The sequence below is a fragment of the Oxyura jamaicensis genome, chromosome 12, assembly GCF_011077185.1.
Source record: "Oxyura jamaicensis isolate SHBP4307 breed ruddy duck chromosome 12, BPBGC_Ojam_1.0, whole genome shotgun sequence".
Classification (NCBI taxonomy): Eukaryota; Metazoa; Chordata; class Aves; order Anseriformes; family Anatidae; genus Oxyura; species Oxyura jamaicensis.
The window spans coordinates 15,112,755-15,129,170 of NC_048904.1; positions in this window are offsets into that span (position 1 = coordinate 15,112,755).

Genomic DNA, 16,416 nt, shown 5'->3' on the forward strand with positions numbered 1-16,416 from the left:
ATTTTTGCCTTCTAACAGATATTTATAATAAAGGGTTATTCTCAAAGACTCACAACGAAAATAAATGCTTAATTGCAAACAAGTGTAGCTTTGACATTGTAGATAATATATATATATTTTTAACTAAGAGAACACGTTAGAACTATATGTACATCAATATGTACATCTGCATTTGTTTTGTCTTTTTACATTTGTTTTGGGAGAAAATAGGACATGACGTTTTTAGTCATCCAATTACCTTTTTAAAGTGCTTTGTGTCATGCTGCTTCTAAACAAAAGTATGCAGAGAACTCTTTAAAAAGACCTACATTGTGTCCTGAACATTTTAGGAAATATTATTAAAATACTCATTGCATTTCAAGGTAGTTGATGTACCTAAGAGTAGAAATAGCATCAGCAATTAACCATCTGAGCTATTTTTTATGTGTTTCCATGTTCTCTGAGATCAGAATTGATCAATCTCAGACTCCCACACACTCCTTTTACTCATAAGATGGAAGAGAGTAAACAAATTTTCCTGTTGTTTCAACTCCTGGTTGTTTTCACAACTTGGAATATTCTAGTCATTACCTGATGGAAAAAGGATAAAATAAAATGAAAATGTTCCTTTTGCACCTGCAAAAGAGGCTACAGCTGTCAAAAGCTAGTTTATTACTCAAGAAGCTCCAGTTCCAGGTGTCTAGCTAGTAGTTTCCCCAGTTTAGTGATATGACATCCTTCAGAATTTTGGCAGCAAATATATATTCTCAACGGTTATTTTTAGGGAAGGTTTTATTAACATGAAAAAAATAATTTTATTTTAGTAATTTATAATGAGTTTAGGCTGCCATCATTCCCAAATATGTCTTAAAGCTTAAGAAGAGAAGTATATTAATTTAAAAATTAAACGATGAAATGGCGCATGTTTTAAAAATACACAAAGGTCATCACTAAAGAGCAACTGACAGAAGGACAAGAACCAGAATGGCTTAATTCACATCTGTTTTAGAAGGAAACCCCACAGAAACACTCCAGATTCAAATTTAGATTTGTTTGTTTTGTCCAGAGGATTTCCCTCCACCCTCAGATGAGAACTGAGCCCATCATGATCTGAGACACCATTTCCTTCATCAGAAAGGCTTGCTGCTCTACAAACAGAGCACAGACTCATCCCACATTGACTTTTTTTAATTGCTTCACATCCCACAGTGCCTTGTTTCAGCCTTGGGGATGCCAGCAGGAGGTTTGGTCCTTAGCCCTGGAAAAGGACAAATTCCCCAGGAGAGTAAGAACTTGAAACCATTTTAATTCAACAAACTAGTTTTTGCCCAGTTTTGAGTTCACAGCACAGGAATACGCATGTCACAGCTGAGGAGTGCTAGGACCAGGGAAGAACACAACTGCAGTGGAGCAGGACAAAAACATCCAGCTAATATTTCTATGAGGCCCTGGAAAAGTACTTCCCAAACAAGTGAAAACTTCAATAACAATAAAAAATAAACTTGATAAATAAATTAAAAAGTTTTACAAAGGGTAAAACAATTCTGTAGAATAAAATATTTGCTTATTCCATCCTCCAGAACAGGCACAGACTAAAACATTGTACTCCAAAGGTGGTAATTGAAGAGCTGTCACCACACTGCACCTAAGGACATACACCCATGCCTTTCCCTCAGCAACATCTTCTTTTCAGATGAAAACCACCACAGTTTACAGCCCATCTCTACAAGTCTCAGGCTATCCAGAAATGACAACTTAAATGTGCAGAATGGACAAAAGTGATCAGTAAATATTTCAGTCCTGTATTTGGCGAGGTGCAAGATAAAGTGTTCATACAAGACCAAAGGAATACTTTAAAACCTTAGAGAGTAGCTACAGGTGTTACATCTGCTAAGACTTCGGGTCTGCAAAGCTCGCATAGGGGAATCATTGAACAATTTTGCAAAGGAGTCTCTTGACACACGAATGTCATTCTTAATGTTTTAGAAAACATAGGAAATTCCAGCAACCATTGAATCAAGTCTGAATGCCTTTCTGAAAGATGTGCATTAGTCAAATATAAACCATTAAGTAAATATATGGAAAAAGTAATGTCCTGGAAGAAATAAACAAGTGATATATACCGCATCAGACTAAACAAGCTAGCTCTTCTTTCTTGGCCAGGAACTACCTTTTAAATCATTGGAAAATAATCATAAAGAAAGTTTGAAAAATAAAATAAAATGGAAATAAATGGTTTGTTTTTCCTACCACTCATATCCTCTGACTGTGCACTGAACCAGTGCACAGCAGCCTAGAGCCTGACATACCATCTTGCTTTAATCCCTTCCTGTTGACAATGAAAAATGTTATATAAATGTTATACAGAAGATATACAATATCTGGTCACCAGGAAATCACCTCCCTGTATGAGGATTCTTTGTCTGTACAAAGCTAAAGCCAAGGAAACCAGCCTGCCCCTCCCAGGCAGCACGCACTGAGCCAGGCAGGGATGCCTCAAGAACCACGGTGCTCCTGGATCCTCACGTTTGGAACATGCTTGGCATGCCCCAAAACAGCCAGTACTCAAATGACAATGAATGAGGTATGTATCATTCCCACCTGAACCTAAATTCAGGTCAGTTCTCCTGACGACTGTGTTGTTAAAAATCAGCTGGGTGTAGGAGCTAATCAAGATGCCTGTGCTAGCTGGATGCTTCACCTCCTGCGTGGGGAGGGAAAATGAAGAGAGGAAAAACTAGCTGACAGCAAGAAAATTGAGAAGCAGTAATTCATACAGAACTGGCCCAGAAATAGCCAGATTCCTAACTCCTTTATTTGTTCCTGGACTGGGTCCATTCTGACCAGATAAACTCCTCCTCAGTACAACACGCAGCTTTGCACATCGTTGTAATGAAGTGATGGGTCACGCTGGTGCTATCACATCCAGGATTTATGAGGAGACATCATCACTTGAAATTGGGGAATGGAGGGGGCAGATTGCAGTTCGGCTATGCAAACAAGTTTGTAAGGCATGTTTAAACGGGTGGGATGAAATCAATCACGTTAAGGTGCTCTGCATGGGTGTAGCTCCCCTCACCTGAGAAGGATTCCAGCATACATCAGTCCAGGATCTGATCAGTTAGGAATTAATCCATAGAGCAGGTACATATATTAACAAAAGCAGGCACACCTCCTACAGGTAATTCAGCATATTTCCTCTCCTTCTCTGAAGAAAGAAAATGTTCAGTGCAGACACAAGAGCTGCCTTCCCTGTTGATCACCTCTCCTCTCTCTGTTTGGCATGTTACTCACATTTTTCATTCAGCAACAGATGTGCATAGCTGGTCAAATACTCAAAGATGTTTGTTGAAGTTTTCCTAAGGCTTTTCATCTCCCTGCTTTCCTGTGCCCAAATATAAGTCACCTCTGCTGGCTTTTGGAGCAGATTAATTCAGAGCACAGCTACAGAACTGGCAGGTAATCTGTTAGCTGGAGCTTGAAGCGGAGGATTTTTCCCTAACAAGAACAGCTAAAGGGTAGGAAAGGTATTTCTGAATTAGCACATTTTAATCCAGGTAATATATTTCCTAGAGACATACCTCTAATGCAAACTCACGGGCAATTCTTTTATTGCACATGATCTGAAAAGCCACAGGAGGTGGAGGAAAGCTAATCAGAACAAGGTAACTCAAAAGCACAAGGGGATAGTGAATTGTAGCCTCAAGTTTTTGGGCCCTGAAGCACACTGCACCCCAATCTTCCATGGGGATGGAGGGAAGAAACTCCCTCCCTCTCATCCCCAACCTGTTGGAGAAGCTACTGTGCAGGGATGGCACAGAGAGGACTGTGAGCCACCAGGAGTCAGGGCCAGGGCCATAGGGGGTATCTGCAGCACACCTTAGGCAACTGGAGAAAAGGGTTTTGGTGGTCCAATCACACAACCTTTGCCACACAATGAAGCAGGAGATGGATCATATCTGCAATAGCTTGGAGTTTTCTGTAAAGAATAACTCCACATCAATTTTAAACACGAATCTCTCTCAATTATTATTTTTGTTTTATTTGAGCTGTCTCCTAGGAAACAGTCCACCCATGTCAGCATAAAGGAGTAGGATGCCACTTGTGGACAGGAACTCCTGATAACCTCCACCCCCAAAATGCCCATCCTAACAAAGCAGGAGAGAAGGAAGTATGGGACCTCATCACTGCTAGCAGTCAGTGGGACCGGGGCTCCTATTTTTATTTCAAGGATCCCCATACTAAATTTATGCCCAAATTATGCCACATAATATCAGGCCAAGTAGATGCATGGGTTGTGAAGTGAGGTCAGGGCTTAACTTCACACATCGTGGCCCCAAGTCCCAAAACAATTTAAGAATGTAAAAAGCTTTCTTACCTCAATGAATGGGAACATTAACATGCATGTATTTAGACAGGTAAGATCAGGATCTAACTGTAGAAAAGCAAAAAATGATGTAAGGGAAGTTGTTTACCATAAATACTTTGTTTTTCTGTGAGAGATTAAAAAAAAAACAACACACAACAAAAAAAAACAAAAACACACACATACACAAAAAAAAAGAAAAACACAGGAAGGGAAGTTTGAATTATAGCTATTTGATGGGTAACATTTGCAGAAGACAGGTTAATTCTTGTAATCCACTGACACCATCAGCCAAAGACTAAGTCAAATACGTTTTTATTCATCTTGTATATCTATTAATACAATCCATTGCAATGGTTATTCAATATTTATGCCGTGTGAATTGCTGCATATTTAATTCTCTTTTGAAAACTGGGATAGTTGAAATAGAACAGAAATTCTTTTATCTGACAGAGCTTTAATCTTTCACTCATCGTGATTTACCTGAACCATGGTTTGAAAAAGTAAATAAATTATTTTTTTTTGCGAGGTAAGGAGTTCCCAAATTAGAATTCTATAGTCATGGTTCTCAGTTATGGTACACCTGCCACTCCTTATAAATAATAAGCGTGTGAAGATTATTTTTTTTCCACTGACTGCATTATTTTGAGGAAATAGCATCCATCCTGCTGAACAACATTTAATATCACTCATACTGTAGCCAAAGCAGTCACATTCCACCCTTTAGGAAGTAAGATAATCACTCGCAGCAGCCTGGAAAGACTTTCTACTCTATTTACAGGAATACACATATTTTGTGGCTCTTCTCTCTTCACTGCTAGACACACAGATCCATTCTGGAACCCTCTGGGTCCAAAGATCCCAGAGTAAAACAAATTCTTTGAACCCTTAGAATATACCTGGTCCTGCACTCTGTTCTTTTGTCATTTGACTCTCACTGAGATTTGTAACCTAACAGCTTGTTTTGCTTGGAAATAAAGATCCACCTGAAAGTTAGCTTGGAAGAGAATATCTGCATAGACCTTGAAAGAAAATCACCCATATTCTTCTAGGTGCCAACCACCTCCAGGCTGTGGGTGCAAGGTTGGCAACAACTGTGACTGAAAAACCTTGCTCCTTGACCTTAGCTCCTGAATGGACCTTGCCGTATATTTGTTAAGACTGGTTCCAGGTCAAGGAAGAAAACAGAGATATTGAGAAGACATCAGGAAGGCCCAGGTATAGCTAGCATGATCCACAATGCAGGCTTCAGTTATCAGATGGCATTTTGCATTTCTTCTCTTTCATATGGGACTATTCAAATGGAGATCTTATCACAACCTTAAAAACTGACAAGAGAAACAGGAGACAGCTCTTAATGCTGCTGTACCATAATCCATGCTACCCCAAAATACCCTCTGAGGCAAGAAACTGAAAAACCCCATCAAGAAAACAGCTCCATAAAACAGAAAAATAAAGTATAAACAGAAAAATAAAACCAGACGCCAATATGTACCCAAAGGAACTATTAAAAGCAAAATGTTTGTCAGTATAGGATGCTCCACTGCACACATCTGGTGCTCTCAGCAATACAGAACATTTCTTTAATTGCTACACCTGAGACCAAGAGCAAGAAATAAATCTAGGGGCTGATCTCAATGCATTTTGAGACAGGTGGAGCTAAGTAGCAGCATGAGGATTTCATTGTCAATAACCAAGCAGTTATACATTACTGCATTAAACAGATATGTTCAGGATACAGCTATGGGTCTATAACTTGATGTCTGTTTTTCAGTTTCTTCTGGTGCAAGACTTTGTAGGAATAACTGTAATAAGCTTCTCATTTGGTGTATATCCTTCAATACTTTTTGCACAGTCCAAAATACCCGTATGCAATATCCAGTGGAAAAGGCAATGGATTACAAATCAGAGCAGCTGCGCTGACTCCAGACTGCTGCTTCCTCTCATGGGGTCGTTGCATGTCGCTGAACTTTTCTGTTCCTGTTTTACTTACTCAGACTGCAAGCACTGCTACAAGTTTAGACAGCACCTTGGATCCTCAGTGTCTCTAGGGCCCTTAGAAACGTGCTGCAAGTTAGTACCATCCGTTCAGAGTCACAGCCTCGCCCCTTCTGAGCATGAAATACATTGTGAAGCCAAGGTTTTCAGAAAGAAACTTCTGTCAAAAGTCTGCCAAAGTCTTCAGATAGAAACACGAGGATCCAAATATAGACACAAAGCAACAAAGGAGGCACCTACCACTCCTCTCACTGGTCGTACTTCTAAAGAGGAAAACGAGCTACTAGTCCTCTTACTCAACATCTATTGCCTTCACCTCTCAACAGGATGATGAGAGGTTTCCTCAGTAGTTTAGTGAGTGGTTATACCCTATACAAAGGGTACTTCAGACATTACTGTTAAAATGTTCACATCCTTATTAGAAGTTATATATTTTGCTCTGAACCCAAGCCAAATACTCTGAAATGGACTGTAATTTCCTTCAGGCCAACATCAAGGTTCACCTCTTCATAATGACTCAATTTGCTATAGCTTGTCTTTTCATGAGCAGTGGCACGATGTTTCCCCTTGCCAGACACTATCATCTCCTATACATTTTTCCAGCTGCATTTCATGTAGACCCCATTTTAACCCAGATTTTGAGTTCTCATCCCTGTCATTACCCAAATCAACAATTGCCTCTCTTGAACTATGTCTGCCTTGGAGGATTCTTGACCTCTGCAGAACTGAAAGTTTATCATCCATTGCATTACAGCACATTTAAGGTCTGGAAAAGATACTAGGTTCCCAATTCTCATTCTTCAGGTTGGTACTCAGATATGTGCTCAGAGCTAAGTACGTTCTTATAGCTTACAAATACTAAGCACATGATTAAGAGGCATCCTTAAAACAGTCACTAGCTTTGAGCAAACACAAGGCAGTTCAAATAGTCTTTTCCATCCAATTTGCCCTAGTTTGACATAATTCATTAAAAAGAGAAAAACCTTGATCTGAAAAGCAGAATGGATTTTTTCATTATTATTATTTTTAAATGACAGAAAATTTTCCCAGGTATGATGGCGTATTGCTGTGATTAATCACAGTGCAGCCAGAGCAGAGGACTGTGTGGAGTGCTCAGCAATCAAAGCCATCAGTCCTGCCTGTTGTGATCAGATTGCAGTTTTTGGCAAGCGTGGGCATCAGTTTCTTGAATTCATCTACAGAGAACAAGCAGAATAGGAGATCAACAACTCCTTTTATGAGCACCAGTGGCTCATTTTATCTGCATCTGCTGGATGTCTGTACCTCTGGAACTGTGCTCGGCAACTCTTACCAAGTTCGTATTGGCAAAGTCAAAAAAAAAATGTTACTTTAAAATCATAAAATCAGGACAAACCTGAGACTTGCTGATCATTCCCTTTGATGTTCAGGGAGCTGAAAAAAAATTGAATGTGATGGGATTTGTAAGGCATATCATGCTTTTTATTCTTTTTTTTTTTTTTCTTTTTAAACACAAAGCTTGATTTTTTACCCTGAAAAATAACATCAAGCATCTTTAGATGTACTCTTGTGCTGATTCAAAAAAAATCGAATCAATGCTAGAACTGGAAAAAAAAAATCACCCTACCGCCATTACCAACAACTAAAATCAAAAACAAAACAACAGCCCAAAAACCCAGCTGGGCTGGTCTCAGAATCTTTCTTGTACCATAGTCATTACACAGTACCATAATTTCAAGCTATATTTTATATACATAATATTGAGCATGCACACACTATGCCATGACAGTCAAAATTAACAAAGAATGCATATTCATTAATGTTACCAAACCATATGAGAATTAAAAATTTAATTTTCCTCCATCTTTCTTTCAGAACTTCATTCGGTGCACTTCCAGACTACATTTTTTTTTTTTTTTGTAATGTACAATTCCCCTATCCAAACTTTTGTGATTACTTCAATGACATGGTAATTGTTTCTTTCCTGTTTAGCATTATCCTGAATAGGATGAAGTTCAATTTCTGGCTGCAAATACCTCTTCATAATTACCATTGTGTAACTGCTTTTTCTAAAGAATTACGTTAAAATTATTTTAGGCATCTATTTCAATTTTAAATAAAATAGATTTCCTGAAGCTGAAAAACCTTTGCATTTGCTTTTGGCCTTCTCCTCATTACTGCTTCACGTGTAATGATGCCATAATGATTCACTGCTTGATGTTCTCCAGTTTCAGACTTATTTATTGTAATTGCCTAATTTCTTATGAGAAAGGAAGATAAGGAAAGATTTCAAGAGGCTTGTAAATAACTGCCAAGGACCACAAGACTGCAGTTTTTCTTAATTTATATCTAAAATGTTTTGCTGTGTTAGCTCAAATAATGTGTTTATATATTTTTTTCCAGTGCAGCTTGTGTCATTCATCACTCATTAAGCAGTATGAGCTATGCATCCTGGTTTAAACATCAAGGTATTTTTCTGGTTACCATTACTGCAATGCATTGTATTTTTTTTTTTCTAGAAAACTAGCAGTAGGGTAATGAAGTGACTTTGAATAAAAGACTCCTTTTGATTGAACTCCAGCTATTCTTACCTATGATATAACAAGGGTCCCAGTCCTGCACAGTTGCATGACTCCTTGGCTTCCCAGGGCAAAAAGACAGTTCGGTCTTCTCTGGATTTCAGCTTCTTAAGAGTTTCACTTAAGATATATACTTTTTATTATTTTATGTGATTTTTTATTGCACCCCTTAAAAATAGTCAAGAAGCAAACACCTATCCTGAAAGCATGACCTTGCAATATTTTTCCATTCTGCCTTCTAGCTCGAAGAGGGAATATGGGCTGGCTAATAAACGCAGCTTCCAGCACCATGCTGCTAACATGATTGATGTTGCGGGTGGCGGTGCTTATGATAATAGGGAAGTTAATGAGAAAAGCCAGGCTGGTTCATGTTTTGTAAGACTCAAAATAAAACCCAGCATTTGTCAATAGGGAAGAGACAAACACTGAAAAGGAAAGAAAGGTTACAGTCCAAAAAAGCAGGTATTCAAAAAAAGGAGAATGAAACTGTCCTAGCTAGAAATATCAGTGAATAGCATTGTATGTTGGCCTTGTGCAATGATGCCTTGTTTACATGGTTTATATTAATATCATCAGTTACTTCCTGACGAAGACTGAGGATGTCTTGAAATACAGATTTGTGAGGATATTTAAAAATAGGGTGAAGAGAGAGAGGAAAGATCAGGAGTCCAGAATAAGTACTATTGAATTTGTGTGGCACTCGGCAGACCTCTATCTTGTTTGTAGGCTAAAGCTGCAGACCTTAAAGGAACTGTAGGCAAACAAACACAAAAACAAAGAAAAATACATACAAAACCATACCACCACCAAAAAACACTGCTAAGATTTTAGTCACAGTAGCTTGGTAAATCTGGAGGAAATATCACAGAAGTGATAAGGCTGGCAATTTTAAATTCAGTCCAGTCTGCCTTCTGCATCTACAGGGCCTTGCTTTGCAGAGATGACCACACAAAGACAAAGGGCAGGCAGGTAAGACCCTTCTCTTCAATTACCTAAGCACACAGCTTTGCAGAGATAAAATGAAGTGGTGCGTGCCTTTTCCAGCAGAACCCAATGGGAAATATGGCTCTGGGACAATCCCCTTTCCCTCCCCTTCCCCTGCGGATAGAGGTCTAATAAATAAATTCTTTGGCTAGAACTATGGCTAAAGTTCACCCTAATACCATTACGACAGGTTTTGTTCTGATACATGTGGCAGTGTGCTATTTTTGAATCTCCCTTTGACTAAAGCTAATTGTTCTCTAACACTTGACATTCCTCTTTGTAAGAGAACCATTGGGTTGGCAGAAATTCAGTGAAAGATAAAGAACCACATCCAGAAACAATTCTAACATGGTGGAAAAAAAAAAAAAAAGAAAAGAAAAGAAAAGAAAAAGAGGATGGGTGAGCAAGTTGAAAGATATGGATTAATTGGTACTAAGGTGAATTAGTATCGATAAAGAGGAGAATAAAAGGAGTGGTTTGTCAACACGGATAGGCCTTGAATTGCCCTAAGAAAGGATCTGTACATGCATTCCTTGGTTTTCTACTTAGTCATTAATTACTTCTTGAGTCTTGCAAATACAGGCATGCTTACACTATGTAACGCAGAGCTGTGCTGGAGATCCCCAAGCCAGATACACAAAGCAAGGAGCACATCTACACACTGCAACACTATGCCACACAGACAAACCCAGTCTGGTCCCAGAAACAGTGTTACTTCATAGGAACACCTCTCCTGGGCACAGCATCGGACCTGGATCTACGGCACCCAGCTGGAGTCAGGCCAGCTGTCTTCACAAGGAGCAATGTGGTACAGGCTGGAGACATTGCAGGGGCTGCATAGAAGAGCACAAGCACAACACTTTTCTTCAAAACATATAAAATAATTAGGCCACCTTGATGTTTTACAGAACTGATTTGTAAAGGAAAAATCCAGGAAAGCAGGATGGTACTGTCTGAACAGTGAGACAGTCTTACAGCGGATATCACTGTAGATGTCAGCAAAAGTCCAGATCAAACTGTTGGCAGTCATGCTGCCTCCCAGCCGGAGAGCCTCGCTGCTCACCAGGACCGTGCAAACAGCAGCAAGAGATGCAGGCTTGGACAGCACAGCTACAGCAGTATGCCAGGACCTGCCTTTTTGTTCATTACATTTTCCACTGCTCTCCTTGAGAACGTGGCAGAATGAGGCTCTGATAACATCAGGAGTTTCTGCCACACCACCCAGTATTTTGGTCCATGAACACCTTGCAGATAGCCCTGGTTTTAGTTCTGTGCTGCTGCGTGAAGCTACCAGCATGTGGTTCCCACAGGCGGGATCCCGAGGCTGCCTGTACTGTTCTGCAACAGCCTTCAGGGACATGAAGTCCCTGAGAAAAAGGAACAAAACTCACAGCCTTTTCCACTTAAAAATAAACCAGTTAAATGAGAGGAAGCAGGGCAGGTGGCTTGCTTCCTGTGAGCAGCACGGCTGATTGCAGGGCGAGCCCAGGCTGCGATTCATGGGCCAGGTCAGAGCCATTGTCCTCGTCCACCCACGCACAGGAGGGAGAGCCCGGTCCCATTTGGCACTGCCCCGGACATCCAAAACCTCAGCAGGACTTAAAAATGCCATGAGAGCAAGGCTGCTTCTCCCCATTTTGCTCTCCTGTGCTGAGGTTTGACCACCAGCATGTTGCATGAGCAGAGAGAGTTTATTGTGGCACTGTGCTGCCACAATAAATGGGCCCCAAATATTCCCAGGAAAGACAATATGAACAATTACAACATGAGCACTTAGTACACATATGAGAAGTCATTGATATTTCCCTCTTCCTTGGTTCTGGTCAAAAGAACAAGCACCAAACCCAAGAGACAAATCACTTCCCATCCCTGCTGCTCTGTTTAGGGATGTGCTCATCTAGGGAGCCATGCCATGGGGACACTTTGTGGAAGCCTCTCGCTAAAATATCAGCAGAAAAGTGCTGATTTACAATGAGGCCCCTCCTCCCAATTTAAAAGACATTTTACATCCTCCTGGGTGTTTCTTTGAAAGAGCCTTCCCTTTCCATCAGTCTTGTTCTCTACAGCAGTGGCTGATAAATTAAGAGAGTGACATGGGGTGATCAGCCTGCGTCTCCTCCCAGCCTGGCTTGCCTCTGCTTTATGCTCCTTGATGCAGGGAAACTACTGCCCCACTTCTGGCAGGGAACAGTCTGCACTGCCATAAATCCAGACGTTCCCAGCCAGATCAAGAAGGAGGGCGGCTGTGGGAGGCCTTGGTGGAGGCAGGGGAAGCTATAACAAACGTGTGAAAATTAACTGGATGCATGTTTACATCTGATACGTCTACACATATGGGCACAGGCAGTCATGTGCTCACTCGGCCCCAGTTGGGTCCCACCAGATGTGAGCCTCTTGCAGCTGGGAAATGTGTGTGTGTGTGTGTGTGTGTGTGTGTGTCTGCGTGCGTGTCATTGAGTCTGAGTTAAGCTGCAGCCGTGTATAAAGCACGGCTGCAGAGCTCCCAGCCCGGACTGCCTCGCATCCAGATGGAAATGATAAAGCAAATGTTTGCACCTGTTCATGTGGACATACATTTAGAGGTTTTGCTGACACAGGTTCAATGAAAAAAGCAATGGGCAAAACTCTGCCCCCACATGCTTGCACAGCTCTGTAGGATTCAGATGTAGGATTCATCTGGTCATTTCAGGATGTCACACACTACTCTCTAGCAGCTGGACCAAACCCAAGACAAGCATTTCTTGCTCCTGCCTTTCAGCATTGCCTCCTCCACTTGCTGCAGAGGTTTGTCCTGTCCGTGCCAAGCACCATGCCTCAAAGCACCATCACTTGGGCTCTGTAGGGCAGACACCAGTGGCAGTTCAACTCCTTTTTATCCACTGCCAGAAAACAGCTTCAGAATGGGTCTTCTACTGAAATAGCTACATTTTTCATCTGTGATTTACTTGTAATCTGAGGGCAAGGAACACAAGTCCTCTTATCTTAGCCTTCTGGTGCTCAGGTCTGACTATGCCAACTTATGACACCAGTAGAGTAAAACTCCTTTCCAGTGCTTCTGGCTGAAGAACAAGCCTAGATTAATTTAAGCGACTACTTTAAACTTCAAGCTTACAAGCGGAAACTGAAAAAGAGAAACCCATTTTTCCCCATAAATATTTTTCATAATATTTCTCAGAAAAATGTCTAAACTGATGACAGTGCAATCTACTTTGTTAGCTATGACCTTGCATTTACTATTTTTCCATAAATAAAAAAGGGGAGGGTAAGGTTCAGATTTATTTAATATTCTTCTAAACTAAATACATCACCATGCAGTTATGTGAAAAAACAGACCCAAGATTTCATCAGCTTCTCTCTTCTCATCTGGAGGATTAATGACTTCTCAAGCAAGAATTATTGTCTTGTTGGCACCATCTTATTAGAAAAAAAACATTTAACTTGTGCACGGGGTGTTAATTTTTTGACAGTTTGTTACTTAAATAGTGAGTAGTTACTATGTAGAAGAAAAAAATGGGGAAGTATACTCAGGAAAAAACGTCCCTACCTACAGATGACCTTCTGTACAACTACCTGATAAGAAGCCAAATGAAGCAAGGCTTCATTACTCCTTTGGAGAAGGTTTTCATGTGAAAATAGATCTCCTCACAGTGGGTTGCCAGCTTCATTATTAATCGCCATACCCTCACATTCTTTTCTATGGACTATGGGCACAATTACAGCCCCAGTGGAGCAGGTCTGGCCCAAGGGGGAAGAGCTGGTTGGCTTGAGAGGGGCCGGAGCAGCTGCAGGAGCACTTGTACAGTCAGGTCACTCGTCGGATCCACCCAGGAACAATAATGGCAGAGCTTGCAGGATGCAATCAAGTGCATTCTTCTCCTGGGTGATTAAAGAAATATTCAATTTGATGCAACTGAGGTACAAAAGCTCTCTGTATCCTTCTGCAAAGCACAGATGAATGCCTTGCTTTAAACATTTTACAAAAAGTGCAGTATGCCAAAGACATATCATTTACATGGAATCCAGGCAGCTTCATGCAATCATTGCTTGCAGATAATTATACCAAAACTAATGGGAAATAAAAAAATATATATCTGAAGGGAGTAAGTGAGCTTGTCAGTTATCAAGGTTTATTTTAATTCCCCCAGTGGAAACCTATGGAGGTTCTCTAGGAATCCCTCTTTTCTACTAATGCAATAGATCCAAAATGAACAATGAGAAAAACATTTCTTCATTCTGATTTGGTAACGGCAAACAATTTAAAATCTGAAAATGATACAAACTGACTGTCTATTAAACAAGATGAGATATGAGTGGCAATGGGCAAAAAATTCAAGCAAGCCATGAGTTTTCCTCTCCTTGTTTCTCTGAGGCTTCTGCTCCCCTAAAGTCTCTAGCAGTGATATAAATCACATCTCTGTTTCTTCAAAGTGTGATTAAATATCCAACAGGAGAAAATAACATTGTACATCACTTAACAGCAGTTGTGCCCTGACATATTCATAATCAATTATCTTTCACATCATGCAGTCTAAACTTTTAGCAGTTATTTGTGGTGCTAATTTGAGTTGTCCTGGATAATTAGAGGATCTGTATCTCCATCATTATAAAAAATTACGTTTGCTGGGATTTTCACAGGGGTACTAATGGCATTACAATCACAGCAGTTTTAATAAAGGCCAGATTATATCTAGTTCTAACACTCCAAATCTTTAATGAATTTATCCCACAATATCCACAGAAGATAATTAAGCACCTTTATCCCCATTTGCTGTCAGTGAGAAAGTGAACCTCATAGGTAACATGGTTTAGATGCTCACAAATTAAGAACCCTGCTTACCTTCATTGCTTATGCACATACATATTGGGGGGGGAAGCACGAGGATAGTGGCAGAGGAAAGTTTGGACTCATCCTGGAGAAGGCCTGAGCTTTTCACACCAATATGCCCTTGTCTTTAAGGAGTGCAATATTTCCAGGGCCAGACTAGCTTAAACAGGGAGGATTCACAGGTAGGAGTCCCAGCTAAACTATAGTATATGGTAATGAGGAAAAATAAAAATTAAAAGCCTGTTGGAGTTTTGCCTGCAGCGGGGGAAGGAAATTTCCTGACAAGGGTTATTGTTTCAGAAGAGTTTGATGAAATAATAAACAAAATACTGCACTGCTAATAATTTCTGTAGATCCATGATGCCTTGCAACGCAGGGGAGTAGGTATACTCCCTGCCTAGGAAGGGCTTCCTACATAGTTTCAATCTGAAAAAACACACACTCATTTATCAATGACAAAAAGATAGAAGACAATTCCTCAGCATAGGGCTTTCTCTAGAGAAGAAATGGTCCCATCAACTTTCAAGGTGTGTGAGAGATTCAAATGGTTTTAACACTCAGGCTTCTTTTTCAAGTTGAATTAAAACTGCCCTGAACCAATACTATAAAGGACAAAGGTCAAGGCTTTATTTATATAATACAAGGATGTAATGCAATAACCGGCTGTTTGAGACACGTAACTAAAAGATCAGGGACAAAGCTGCAGACAGGATGTCAGCACTGCACAGGGAATTAGCCATGCAACTCCCTCCTATTAATTACAGATACGCACATCCGAACCACCATACATCATGATGAAAATGTACCAAGCGATAACTATGATTCATAATTTACCATTAACAATGCAGCAAAAGGTGAAAGAGGATGGTGCTCTTCCCGTACCATTAAGTAACCATGGCTCTATGTTCTTCCTATGTCCAACGTGAAATGGAACAGCAGCCGTGGAACAACGTGATAGGAGGTTATTTCCACGACCTCCTATAAAAGCCATTTTTTGAAGTGTTACTATACAAGGTATAAGTATTCCCATACCAACTGTCAGGAACCTATATAATATTTTTCTACAAATCCCTAACAAAAATTAAATATTGTTACAACTTGCAAGATCACCAAAAGTACATTGAGTATCCTTGTCTGCCAGAGGCAAAAGGAGTTTATAAGCTCAGAAAGACTTGGAGAAGTTCAATTTCTAAATCCTTTGTGCAAAGTAACTTACTTGCTTAACATGGGGCATACGTTTCAACTCTACTCACAGTGAAGTACATCTACAATTTGGAGCTCACCATATATTCTGGATACAAGAGTACATCGTAGTTATGTGACATATATCTCTACAGATACCTTAAAGGAGGCTGTAGAGAGGTGGGGGTTGGCCTGTTCTCCCACGTGCCTGGTGACAGGACGAGGGGGAATGGGCTAAAGTTGTGCCAGGGGAGTTTTAGGTTAGATGTTAGGAAGAGCTTCTTTACTGAAAGGGTTGTGAGGCATTGGAACAGGCTGCCCAGGGAGGTGGTGGAGTCACCATCCCTGGAAGTCTTCAAAAGACGTTTAGATGTAGAGCTTAGGGATATGGTTTAGTGGGGACTGTTAGTGTTAGGTTAGAGGTTGGACTCGATGATCTTGAGGTCTCTTCCAACCTAGAAATTCTGTGATTCTGTGATATATCCTCTTATCAATTATCCTGTCCAAAAAATACAGTGTTAGCA